Source organism: Perna viridis, chromosome 1, assembly GCF_037379345.1.
Source record: "Perna viridis isolate PV_CMFRI_1.1 ecotype Kerala chromosome 1, ASM3737934v1, whole genome shotgun sequence".
In the NCBI taxonomy this organism is placed as follows: Eukaryota; Metazoa; Mollusca; class Bivalvia; order Mytilida; family Mytilidae; genus Perna; species Perna viridis.
Genome location: NC_142445.1, coordinates 28,243,960 through 28,256,327, shown reverse-complemented (window position 1 = coordinate 28,256,327; position 12,368 = coordinate 28,243,960). Strand labels below are relative to the sequence as shown.

General features: G+C 35.8%; 17 non-coding genes across 17 annotated transcripts; all 17 read right to left on the bottom strand.

The window, feature by feature from the left end:
• Positions 1 to 392: 392 nt before the first annotated feature.
• Positions 393 to 464, bottom strand: Trnap-ugg (transfer RNA proline (anticodon UGG)). Its single transcript has one exon. It is a non-coding gene; the product is annotated as a tRNA-Pro (tRNA).
• Positions 465 to 986: 522 nt separating this feature from the next.
• Trnap-agg (transfer RNA proline (anticodon AGG)) lies at positions 987 to 1,058 on the bottom strand. Its single transcript has one exon. It is a non-coding gene; the product is annotated as a tRNA-Pro (tRNA).
• Positions 1,059 to 1,387: 329 nt separating this feature from the next.
• Trnav-cac (transfer RNA valine (anticodon CAC)) lies at positions 1,388 to 1,460 on the bottom strand. The gene has a single exon. It is a non-coding gene; the product is annotated as a tRNA-Val (tRNA).
• Positions 1,461 to 1,530: 70 nt separating this feature from the next.
• Positions 1,531 to 1,602, bottom strand: Trnap-ugg (transfer RNA proline (anticodon UGG)). Its single transcript has one exon. It is a non-coding gene; the product is annotated as a tRNA-Pro (tRNA).
• Positions 1,603 to 2,152: 550 nt separating this feature from the next.
• Trnap-ugg (transfer RNA proline (anticodon UGG)) lies at positions 2,153 to 2,224 on the bottom strand. Its single transcript has one exon. It is a non-coding gene; the product is annotated as a tRNA-Pro (tRNA).
• Positions 2,225 to 2,746: 522 nt separating this feature from the next.
• Trnap-agg (transfer RNA proline (anticodon AGG)) lies at positions 2,747 to 2,818 on the bottom strand. Its single transcript has one exon. It is a non-coding gene; the product is annotated as a tRNA-Pro (tRNA).
• Positions 2,819 to 3,147: 329 nt separating this feature from the next.
• On the bottom strand, positions 3,148 to 3,220 carry Trnav-cac (transfer RNA valine (anticodon CAC)). Its single transcript has one exon. It is a non-coding gene; the product is annotated as a tRNA-Val (tRNA).
• Positions 3,221 to 5,531: 2,311 nt separating this feature from the next.
• Positions 5,532 to 5,603, bottom strand: Trnap-ugg (transfer RNA proline (anticodon UGG)). Its single transcript has one exon. It is a non-coding gene; the product is annotated as a tRNA-Pro (tRNA).
• Positions 5,604 to 6,125: 522 nt separating this feature from the next.
• Trnap-agg (transfer RNA proline (anticodon AGG)) lies at positions 6,126 to 6,197 on the bottom strand. The gene has a single exon. It is a non-coding gene; the product is annotated as a tRNA-Pro (tRNA).
• Positions 6,198 to 6,526: 329 nt separating this feature from the next.
• On the bottom strand, positions 6,527 to 6,599 carry Trnav-cac (transfer RNA valine (anticodon CAC)). The gene has a single exon. It is a non-coding gene; the product is annotated as a tRNA-Val (tRNA).
• A 70-nt stretch (positions 6,600 to 6,669) lies between these two features.
• On the bottom strand, positions 6,670 to 6,741 carry Trnap-ugg (transfer RNA proline (anticodon UGG)). The gene has a single exon. It is a non-coding gene; the product is annotated as a tRNA-Pro (tRNA).
• Positions 6,742 to 7,291: 550 nt separating this feature from the next.
• On the bottom strand, positions 7,292 to 7,363 carry Trnap-ugg (transfer RNA proline (anticodon UGG)). The gene has a single exon. It is a non-coding gene; the product is annotated as a tRNA-Pro (tRNA).
• Positions 7,364 to 10,125: 2,762 nt separating this feature from the next.
• Trnap-ugg (transfer RNA proline (anticodon UGG)) lies at positions 10,126 to 10,197 on the bottom strand. Its single transcript has one exon. It is a non-coding gene; the product is annotated as a tRNA-Pro (tRNA).
• Positions 10,198 to 10,746: 549 nt separating this feature from the next.
• Trnap-ugg (transfer RNA proline (anticodon UGG)) lies at positions 10,747 to 10,818 on the bottom strand. Its single transcript has one exon. It is a non-coding gene; the product is annotated as a tRNA-Pro (tRNA).
• A 522-nt stretch (positions 10,819 to 11,340) lies between these two features.
• Trnap-agg (transfer RNA proline (anticodon AGG)) lies at positions 11,341 to 11,412 on the bottom strand. The gene has a single exon. It is a non-coding gene; the product is annotated as a tRNA-Pro (tRNA).
• Positions 11,413 to 11,744: 332 nt separating this feature from the next.
• On the bottom strand, positions 11,745 to 11,817 carry Trnav-cac (transfer RNA valine (anticodon CAC)). The gene has a single exon. It is a non-coding gene; the product is annotated as a tRNA-Val (tRNA).
• Positions 11,818 to 11,887: 70 nt separating this feature from the next.
• Positions 11,888 to 11,959, bottom strand: Trnap-ugg (transfer RNA proline (anticodon UGG)). The gene has a single exon. It is a non-coding gene; the product is annotated as a tRNA-Pro (tRNA).
• Positions 11,960 to 12,368: the final 409 nt, after the last annotated feature.

The window sequence follows — 12,368 nt, the reverse complement described above, 5'->3', positions numbered from 1 at the left end:
TAATATTCAACAGAAGAGGGAGACAGAGATATCCGAACAAAAGAATACGTAGTCGATCCCAAATATGAATAATAAATAAATAAATATATATATAGGCAGTTTCAAACTTTCGTTTGGATGAGAAATTCGAAATCACAAAAATAACTTAAATGTTACTTTTTTATCGGCCATGCAAACGTATATAACGACACTCGTGAAATTTGTGCACAGTCTAAGATTCGGCAAAGAGGCAACACCAACAAGAAAGGAGGTATCTGAATGCTGTTTTGGAGAGGTTCTTCCGAATAGAGGAATAGTTTACGTATCAATAAAATTTCGTCCGTTCGATTGTATAAAGATCACACATTCCATTTGTCTATGAAACAGAAGTATTCAGGAAAAAAAAATAGTAAGGGCTCGTCCGGGATTCGAACCCGGGACCTCTCGCACCCAAAGCGAGAATCATACCCCTAGACCAACGAGCCGCTTAAATATTAGTGGTAGATTTAATCTATTTAACAATGTGGAAGAGAAACCGATTACAACGTAAACGTGGCAAAGCTGTACAAATTCAAAATCAATCAAGATAATAGTACAAAACATGCCAACCACTAACGGCATACTAGTGCATCAAGAACTTCCTAATATCTGTCACTACCGCGGTAAATTGAAGAACAAGATGACTACCGCGAGACCAACACATACATACATACTTACATACATATAGTATTTTAAACGCGAAATATTCGATACTTTAAACAATGGAATCAAAAATAGGATACATATGAATATACTAGAAAGATGCTATACCAACACCATTTGGCTGGAATATTGAATAACACTCTCCATTGTCAAAGTCAGCGTCGGAATATCAAATTTGCGCGTTGTATCGTATACGTTTAATATTACTTCATGAACAAAATAAAAATCGTCGCAAACATATATTATTACAAACATTCGAAGTGGTACGTGACGCCATTTTGTGGAATGTACCGTTGTCAAAAATTGGGCTCGTCCGGGATTCGAACCCGGGACCTCTCGCACCCTAAGCGAGAATCATACCCCTAGACCAACGAGCCGTTATGCTTAACCCAGATTAACTTTTGGCTTATAAAATGAAGGCTCAAGAATTCAAACAATAAACTACATGTTTGTTGTACACAACACCTATGACTTGTAACATTCAATTCCAAGAAGCAAGCACGATTAAAATTTAACTGTGTTCACCTTTCTGTCGTATCAAAGTTAGTTATTTAAAAAAAAATGTACAATTCCACAAACGCTTCAATAACTCAGTACATTTTTAATAAATAAGTTTGCAACATATATGCTCAACATGTGATAAGAGTAATTGATTGTCTACGAACCGTGTCACTTTGGCAGCACATAACGGAGATCAAAAATATAATGTTTCCGCTGGGGCTCGAACCCAGGACCTTCCGCGTGTGAAGCGGACGTGATTACCACTACACTACGGAAACAGTTACCCGATTCACGGGATAATAAATACTTATGGGTCCATAAACAGCGCTTTCAAACGGTAAAAAGTACGGGCTCGTCCGGGATTCGAACCCGGGACCTCTCGCACCCAAAGCGAGAATCATACCCCTAGACCAACGAGCCGCTTGATTGTACCAATGGAAATTTTTAGTGATGAACGTTTGTATACATCCAATAATATATGGACTTGAAAGACCATTTTAATACACGCGCACGACACAATCGACATCTGAACTGTATATTTTGCTAAAGTATATTAAATGCAAGATGTAAAAACACGTATAATATTCAACAGAAGAGGGAGACAGAGATATCCGAACAAAAGAATACGTAGTCGATCCCAAATATGAATAATAAATAAATAAATATATATATAGGCAGTTTCAAACTTTCGTTTGGATGAGAAATTCGAAATCACAAAAATAACTTAAATGTTACTTTTTTATCGGCCATGCAAACGTATATAACGACACTCGTGAAATTTGTGCACAGTCTAAGATTCGGCAAAGAGGCAACACCAACAAGAAAGGAGGTATCTGAATGCTGTTTTGGAGAGGTTCTTCCGAATAGAGGAATAGTTTACGTATCAATAAAATTTCGTCCGTTCGATTGTATAAAGATCACACATTCCATTTGTCTATGAAACAGAAGTATTCAGGAAAAAAAATAGTAAGGGCTCGTCCGGGATTCGAACCCGGGACCTCTCGCACCCAAAGCGAGAATCATACCCCTAGACCAACGAGCCGCTTAAATATTAGTGGTAGATTTAATCTATTTAACAATGTGGAAGAGAAACCGATTACAACGTAAACGTGGCAAAGCTGTACAAATTCAAAATCAATCAAGATAATAGTACAAAACATGCCAACTACTAACGGCATACTAGTGCATCAAGAACTTCCTAATATCTGTCATTACCGCGGTAAATTGAAGAACAAGATGACTACCGCGAGACCAACACATACATACATACTTACATACATATAGTATTTTAAACGCGAAATATTCGATACTTTAAACAATGGAATCAAAAATAGGATACATATGAATATACTAGAAAGATGCTATACCAACACCATTTGGCTGGAATATTGAATAACACTCTCCATTGTCAAAGTCAGCGTCGGAATATCAAATTTGCGCGTTGTATCGTATACGTTTAATATTACTTCATGAACAAAATAAAAATCGTCGCAAACATATATTATTACAAACATTCGAAGTGGTACGTGACGCCATTTTGTGGAATGTACCGTTGTCAAAAATTGGGCTCGTCCGGGATTCGAACCCGGGACCTCTCGCACCCTAAGCGAGAATCATACCCCTAGACCAACGAGCCGTTATGCTTAACCCAGATTAACTTTTGGCTTATAAAATGAAGGCTCAAGAATTCAAACAATAAACTACATGTTTGTTGTACACAACACCTATGACTTGTAACATTCAATTCCAAGAAGCAAGCACGATTAAAATTTAACTGTGTTCACCTTTCTGTCGTATCAAAGTTAGTTATTTAAAAAAAAATGTACAATTCCACAAACGCTTCAATAACTCAGTACATTTTTAATAAATAAGTTTGCAACATATATGCTCAACATGTGATAAGAGTAATTGATTGTCTACGAACCGTGTCACTTTGGCAGCACATAACGGAGATCAAAAATATAATGTTTCCGCTGGGGCTCGAACCCAGGACCTTCCGCGTGTGAAGCGGACGTGATTACCACTACACTACGGAAACAGCTACCCGATTCACGGGATTATAAATACTTATGGGTCCATAAACAGCGCTTTCAAACGGTAAAAAGTACGGGCTCGTCCGGGATTCGAACCCGGGACCTCTCGCACCCAAAGCGAGAATCTTTTTTTTTATCTTGATAAAATTTTATTAACAGAAAAACATTTACAAATCAAAGAGATATTGTTATTAATATTCTCATAGACATACTATTATCATATTGATTAGTTATATCATATATGTCAATTACATACGCATAGAAAACAAAGTCACCACAATTGTCCATTTTCGCAATACCTACAAAATTTTTATATTCATACATTTAATATATTTTTATTCACAATCATGTACGCACAAGAGATATCACAGTTGTACTCTTTCACTGTATTCATGCACATTTTTATTTTCTTTTTTTTTTAATTTTAGGTAAAATGTAAAAACAAGTGAAAAGGTAATTGAAATACAATACACAATTTCATATCCAAATATTAAAGATTCCGGCTGGCTATCCATTCCAGACTGCTTTAAAACATTGGCATGCAAAAAATGTAAAAAAAAAATATTTCAAAACATTTTCCATACATTCAAACTTTATCATACATTTTAAAAATCAAATCAGACCTAGTTTAACCATGTCTCTATTTTCCTGCGGGCAACAATTTCCATTTTCTCAATTGCACTAGCTATATCACTATTCATATATTTAGTTTTCCTAACATCATCAAAATCGTTTTCAATATTGTGCAAAGCGTACGTGTACCGCTTTGTTCCTGGACCGAAATAATGAATGTCCTCTTCCTTTCCCAATGAGTAGGACATGATTAAATTAATCATTGGGATCAACGTTAATAGTGTTGCGCTACACATACTCAACGAAGTTTTGATAACAATTTTATCTAGAACTGGTGTCTGTCGAGATTTTGATTTCTCTTCAGTGTTCGAAATACTTTCTGTATTCACAACGTCATGAGATTTAGTTAACATATTCTGTGTATTCGAATGTTCACTTATACATATTTTCCCTGTGGCATTTAAATTTCCGTTAACATGTTTCACACTCTCGGTTCGCAATTGGTTATTCTCTTCACTTGACTGCTTTCCTTTGTTAGTATTTACCGTCAATGAGGCGCTACACGGAACACTGTCGATCACGTCCATTAACGCATCGGTGGGTTCAGATGGAATATCACTTTCTGTATCACTTTCAATAAACGATTCATCTTCGCTTTCAGATGTTTTATTTTCTGAATTTTTCTTTTCTACAAATTGCTTCAGTCGTTTCCGGTCACGTTTTCTAGATGCATTAGATTTCCGTTTCGTTGATTTATCACCATTTGTCCACAATAAAGATATTTTCATTCTTCCATTTTGTTCAGTAGATGTCCAGCTAAAATCAGTATATTGTTCATTTACAATTTTCAACAAAGAAGTTAATGTTTTCGGTAGACAATCCATTTTCACATAAATTAATCTCTCAACATTGAATTCATAAATCAATTTTCCACAAGACCCTCAAATCAAAAACGGCAGAAGCTATCACGATAATGTCAATTGTATATAAATACGTATTTTGTCAACTGAAACTTACTACTTGTGTAACTATGTCCATCATATCACTATATTTCGGCTGGAAAATCCATTCCAAAACTGATAATCTAACTAATTCCACAAACATTAAGAACACTGTAACAAAACACGTCTGACATCTTGGGTGCGTTCGACTCCTCTCCCAAAGCGAGAATCATACCCCTAGACCAACCAGCCGCTTGATTGTACCAATGGAAATTTTTAGTGATGAACGTTTGTATACATCCAATAATATATGGACTTGAAAGACCATTTTAATACACGCGCACGACACAATCGACATCTGAACTGTATATTTTGCTAAAGTATATTAAATGCAAGATGTAAAAACACGTATAATATTCAACAGAAGAGGGAGACAGAGATATCCGAACAAAAGAATACGTAGTCGATCCCAAATATGAATAATAAATAAATAAATATATATATAGGCAGTTTCAAACTTTCGTTTGGATGAGAAATTCGAAATCACAAAAATAACTTAAATGTTACTTTTTTATCGGCCATGCAAACGTATATAATGACACTCGTGAAATTTGTGCACAGTCTAAGATTCGGCAAAGAGGCAACACCAACAAGAAAGGAGGTATCTGAATGCTGTTTTGGAGAGGTTCTTCCGAATAGAGGAATAGTTTACGTATCAATAAAATTTCGTCCGTTCGATTGTATAAAGATCACACATTCCATTTGTCTATGAAACAGAAGTATTCAGGGAAAAAAATAGTAAGGGCTCGTCCGGGATTCGAACCCGGGACCTCTCGCACCCAAAGCGAGAATCATACCCCTAGACCAACGAGCCGCTTAAATATTAGTAGTAGATTTAATCTATTTAACAATGTGGAAGAGAAACCGATTACAACGTAAACGTGGCAAAGCTGTACAAATTCAAAATCAATCAAGATAATAGTACAAAACATGCCAACCACTAACGGCATACTAGTGCATCAAGAACTTCCTAATATCTGTCACTACCGCGGTAAATTGAAGAACAAGATGACTACCGCGAGACCAACACATACATACATACTTACATACATATAGTATTTTAAACGCGAAATATTCGATACTTTAAACAATGGAATCAAAAATAGGATACATATGAATATACTAGAAAGATGCTATACCAACACCATTTGGCTGGAATATTGAATAACACTCTCCATTGTCAAAGTCAGCGTCGGAATATCAAATTTGCGCGTTGTATCGTATACGTTTAATATTACTTCATGAACAAAATAAAAATCGTCGCAAACATATATTATTACAAACATTCGAAGTGGTACGTGACGCCATTTTGTGGAATGTACCGTTGTCAAAAATTGGGCTCGTCCGGGATTCGAACCCGGGACCTCTCGCACCCTAAGCGAGAATCATACCCCTAGACCAACGAGCCGTTATGCTTAACCCAGATTAACTTTTGGCTTATAAAATGAAGGCTCAAGAATTCAAACAATAAACTACATGTTTGTTGTACACAACACCTATGACTTGTAACATTCAATTCCAAGAAGCAAGCACGATTAAAATTTAACTGTGTTCACCTTTCTGTCGTATCAAAGTTAGTTATTTAAAAAAAAATGTACAATTCCACAAACGCTTCAATAACTCAGTACATTTTTAATAAATAAGTTTGCAACATATATGCTCAACATGTGATAAGAGTAATTGATTGTCTACGAACCGTGTCACTTTGGCAGCACATAACGGAGATCAAAAATATAATGTTTCCGCTGGGGCTCGAACCCAGGACCTTCCGCGTGTGAAGCGGACGTGATTACCACTACACTACGGAAACAGTTACCCGATTCACGGGATAATAAATACTTATGGGTCCATAAACAGCGCTTTCAAACGGTAAAAAGTACGGGCTCGTCCGGGATTCGAACCCGGGACCTCTCGCACCCAAAGCGAGAATCATACCCCTAGACCAACGAGCCGCTTGATTGTACCAATGGAAATTTTTAGTGATGAACGTTTGTATACATCCAATAATATATGGACTTGAAAGACCATTTTAATACACGCGCACGACACAATCGACATCTGAACTGTATATTTTGCTAAAGTATATTAAATGCAAGATGTAAAAACACGTATAATATTCAACAGAAGAGGGAGACAGAGATATCCGAACAAAAGAATACGTAGTCGATCCCAAATATGAATAATAAATAAATAAATATATATATAGGCAGTTTCAAACTTTCGTTTGGATGAGAAATTCGAAATCACAAAAATAACTTAAATGTTACTTTTTTATCGGCCATGCAAACGTATATAACGACACTCGTGAAATTTGTGCACAGTCTAAGATTCGGCAAAGAGGCAACACCAACAAGAAAGGAGGTATCTGAATGCTGTTTTGGAGAGGTTCTTCCGAATAGAGGAATAGTTTACGTATCAATAAAATTTCGTCCGTTCGATTGTATAAAGATCACACATTCCATTTGTCTATGAAACAGAAGTATTCAGGGAAAAAAATAGTAAGGGCTCGTCCGGGATTCGAACCCGGGACCTCTCGCACCCAAAGCGAGAATCATACCCCTAGACCAACGAGCCGCTTAAATATTAGTGGTAGATTTAATCTATTTAATAATGTGGAAGAGAAACCGATTACAACGTAAACGTGGCAAAGCTGTACAAATTCAAAATCAATCAAGATAATAGTACAAAACATGCCAACCACTAACGGCATACTAGTGCATCAAGAACTTCCTAATATCTGTCACTACCGCGGTAAATTGAAGAACAAGATGACTACCGCGAGACCAACACATACATACATACTTACATACATATAGTATTTTAAACGCGAAATATTCGATACTTTAAACAATGGAATCAAAAATAGGATACATATGAATATACTAGAAAGATGCTATACCAACACCATTTGGCTGGAATATTGAATAACACTCTCCATTGTCAAAGTCAGCGTCGGAATATCAAATTTGCGCGTTGTATCGTATACGTTTAATATTACTTCATGAACAAAATAAAAATCGTCGCAAACATATATTATTACAAACATTCGAAGTAGTACGTGACGCCATTTTGTGGAATGTACCGTTGTCAAAAATTGGGCTCGTCCGGGATTCGAACCCGGGACCTCTCGCACCCAAAGCGAGAATCTTTTTTTTTATCTTGATAAAATTTTATTAACAGAAAAACATTTACAAATCAAAGAGATATTGTTATTAATATTCTCATAGACATACTATTATCATATTGATTAGTTATATCATATATGTCAATTACATACGCATAGAAAACAAAGTCACCACAATTGTCCATTTTCGCAATACCTACAAAATTTTTATATTCATACATTTAATATATTTTTATTCACAATCATGTACGCACAAGAGATATCACAGTTGTACTCTTTCACTGTATTCATGCACATTTTTATTTTCTTTTTTTTTAATTTTAGGTAAAATGTAAAAACAAGTGAAAAGGTAATTGAAATACAATACACAATTTCATATCCAAATATTAAAGATTCCGGCTGGCTATCCATTCCAGACTGCTTTAAAACATTGGCATGCAAAAAATGTAAAAAAAAAATATTTCAAAACATTTTCCATACATTCAAACTTTATCATACATTTTAAAAATCAAATCAGACCTAGTTTAACCATGTCTCTATTTTCCTGCGGGCAACAATTTCCATTTTCTCAATTGCACTAGCTATATCACTATTCATATATTTAGTTTTCCTAACATCATCAAAATCGTTTTCAATATTGTGCAAAGCGTACGTGTACCGCTTTGTTCCTGGACCGAAATAATGAATGTCCTCTTCCTTTCCCAATGAGTAGGACATGATTAAATTAATCATTGGGATCAACGTTAATAGTGTTGCGCTACACATACTCAACGAAGTTTTGATAACAATTTTATCTAGAACTGGTGTCTGTCGAGATTTTGATTTCTCTTCAGTGTTCGAAATATTTTCTGTATTCACAACGTCATGAGATTTAGTTAACATATTCTGTGTATTCGAATGTTCACTTATACATATTTTCCCTGTGGCATTTAAATTTCCGTTAACATGTTTCACACTCTCGGTTCGCAATTGGTTATTCTCTTCACTTGACTGCTTTCCTTTGTTAGTATTTACCGTCAATGAGGCGCTACACGGAACACTGTCGATCACGTCCATTAACGCATCGGTGGGTTCAGATGGAATATCACTTTCTGTATCACTTTCAATAAACGATTCATCTTCGCTTTCAGATGTTTTATTTTCTGAATTTTTCTTTTCTACAAATTGCTTCAGTCGTTTCCGGTCACGTTTTCTAGATGCATTAGATTTCCGTTTCGTTGATTTATCACCATTTGTCCACAATAAAGATATTTTCATTCTTCCATTTTGTTCAGTAGATGTCCAGCTAAAATCAGTATATTGTTCATTTACAATTTTCAACAAAGAAGTTAATGTTTTCGGTAGACAATCCATTTTCACATAAATTAATCTCTCAACATTGAATTCATAAATCAATTTTCCACAAGACCCTCAAATCAAAAACGGCAGAAGCTATCACGATAATGTCAATTGTATATAAATACGTATTTTGTCAACTGAAACTTACTACTTGTGTAACTATGTCCATCATATCACTATATTTCGGCTGGAAAATTCATTCCAAAACTGATAATCTAACTAATTCCACAAACATTAAGAACACTGTAACAAAACACGTCTGACATCTTGGGTGCGTTCGACTCCTCTCCCAAAGCGAGAATCATACCCCTAGACCAACGAGCCGCTTGATTGTACCAATGGAAATTTTTAGTGATGAACGTTTGTATACATCCAATAATATATGGACTTGAAAGACCATTTTAATACACGCGCACGACACAATCGACATCTGAACTGTATATTTTGCTAAAGTATATTAAATGCAAGATGTAAAAACACGTATAATATTCAACAGAAGAGGGAGACAGAGATATCCGAACAAAAGAATACGTAGTCGATCCCAAATATGAATAATAAATAAATAAATATATATATAGGCAGTTTCAAACTTTCGTTTGGATGAGAAATTCGAAATCACAAAAATAACTTAAATGTTACTTTTTTATCGGCCATGCAAACGTATATAACGACACTCGTGAAATTTGTGCACAGTCTAAGATTCGGCAAAGAGGCAACACCAACAAGAAAGGAGGTATCTGAATGCTGTTTTGGAGAGGTTCTTCCGAATAGAGGAATAGTTTACGTATCAATAAAATTTCGTCCGTTCGATTGTATAAAGATCACACATTCCATTTGTCTATGAAACAGAAGTATTCAGGGAAAAAAATAGTAAGGGCTCGTCCGGGATTCGAACCCGGGACCTCTCGCACCCAAAGCGAGAATCATACCCCTAGACCAACGAGCCGCTTGATTGTACCAATGGAAATTTTTAGTGATGAACGTTTGTATACATCCAATAATATATGGACTTGAAAGACCATTTTAATACACGCGCACGACACAATCGACATCTGAACTGTATATTTTGCTAAAGTATATTAAATGCAAGATGTAAAAACACGTATAATATTCAACAGAAGAGGGAGACAGAGATATCCGAACAAAAGAATACGTAGTCGATCCCAAATATGAATACTAAATAAATAAATATATATATAGGCAGTTTCAAACTTTCGTTTGGATGAGAAATTCGAAATCACAAAAATAACTTAAATGTTACTTTTTTATCGGCCATGCAAACGTATATAACGACACTCGTGAAATTTGTGCACAGTCTAAGATTCGGCAAAGAGGCAACACCAACAAGAAAGGAGGTATCTGAATGCTGTTTTGGAGAGGTTCTTCCGAATAGAGGAATAGTTTACGTATCAATAAAATTTCGTCCGTTCGATTGTATAAAGATCACACATTCCATTTGTCTATGAAACAGAAGTATTCAGGAAAAAAATAGTAAGGGCTCGTACGGGATTCGAACCCGGGACCTCTCGCACCCAAAGCGAGAATCATACCCCTAGACCAACGAGCCGCTTAAATATTAGTGGTAGATTTAATCTATTTAACAATGTGGAAGAGAAACCGATTACAACGTAAACGTGGCAAAGCTGTACAAATTCAAAATCAATCAAGATAATAGTACAAAACATGCCAACCACTAACGGCATACTAGTGCATCAAGAACTTCCTAATATCTGTCATTACCGCGGTAAATTGAAGAACAAGATGACTACCGCGAGACCAACACATACATACATACTTACATTCATATAGTATTTTAAACGCGAAATATTCGATACTTTAAACAATGGAATCAAAAATAGGATACATATGAATATACTAGAAAGATGCTATACCAACACCATTTGGCTGGAATATTGAATAACACTCTCCATTGTCAAAGTCAGCGTCGGAATATCAAATTTGCGCGTTGTATCGTATACGTTTAATATTACTTCATGAACAAAATAAAAATCGTCGCAAACATATATTATTACAAACATTCGAAGTGGTACGTGACGCCATTTTGTGGAATGTACCGTTGTCAAAAATTGGGCTCGTCCGGGATTCGAACCCGGGACCTCTCGCACCCTAAGCGAGAATCATACCCCTAGACCAACGAGCCGTTATGCTTAACCCAGATTAACTTTTGGCTTATAAAATGAAGGCTCAAGAATTCAAACAATAAACTACATGTTTGTTGTACACAACACCTATGACTTGTAACATTCAATTCCAAGAAGCAAGCACGATTAAAATTTAACTGTGTTCACCTTTCTGTCGTATCAAAGTTAGTTATTTAAAAAAAAAAAATGTACAATTCCACAAACGCTTCAATAACTCAGTACATTTTTAATAAATAAGTTTGCAACATATATGCTCAACATGTGATAAGAGTAATTGATTGTCTACGAACCGTGTCACTTTGGCAGCACATAACGGAGATCAAAAATATAATGTTTCCGCTGGGGCTCGAACCCAGGACCTTCCGCGTGTGAAGCGGACGTGATTACCACTACACTACGGAAACAGTTACCCGATTCACGGGATTATAAATACTTATGGGTCCATAAACAGCGCTTTCAAACGGTAAAAAGTACGGGCTCGTCCGGGATTCGAACCCGGGACCTCTCGCACCCAAAGCGAGAATCATACCCCTAGACCAACGAGCCGCTTGATTGTACCAATGGAAATTTTTAGTGATGAACGTTTGTATACATCCAATAATATATGGACTTGAAAGACCATTTTAATACACGCGCACGACACAATCGACATCTGAACTGTATATTTTGCTAAAGTATATTAAATGCAAGATGTGAAAACACGTATAATATTCAACAGAAGAGGGAGACAGAGATATCCGAACAAAAGAATACGTAGTCGATCCCAAATATGAATACTAAATAAATAAATATATATATAGGCAGTTTCAAACTTTCGTTTGGATGAGAAATTCGAAATCACAAAAATAACTTAAATGTTACTTTTTTATCGGCCATGCAAACGTATATAACGACACTCGTGAAATTTGTGCACAGTCTAAGATTCGGCAAAGAGGCAACACCAACAAGAAAGGAG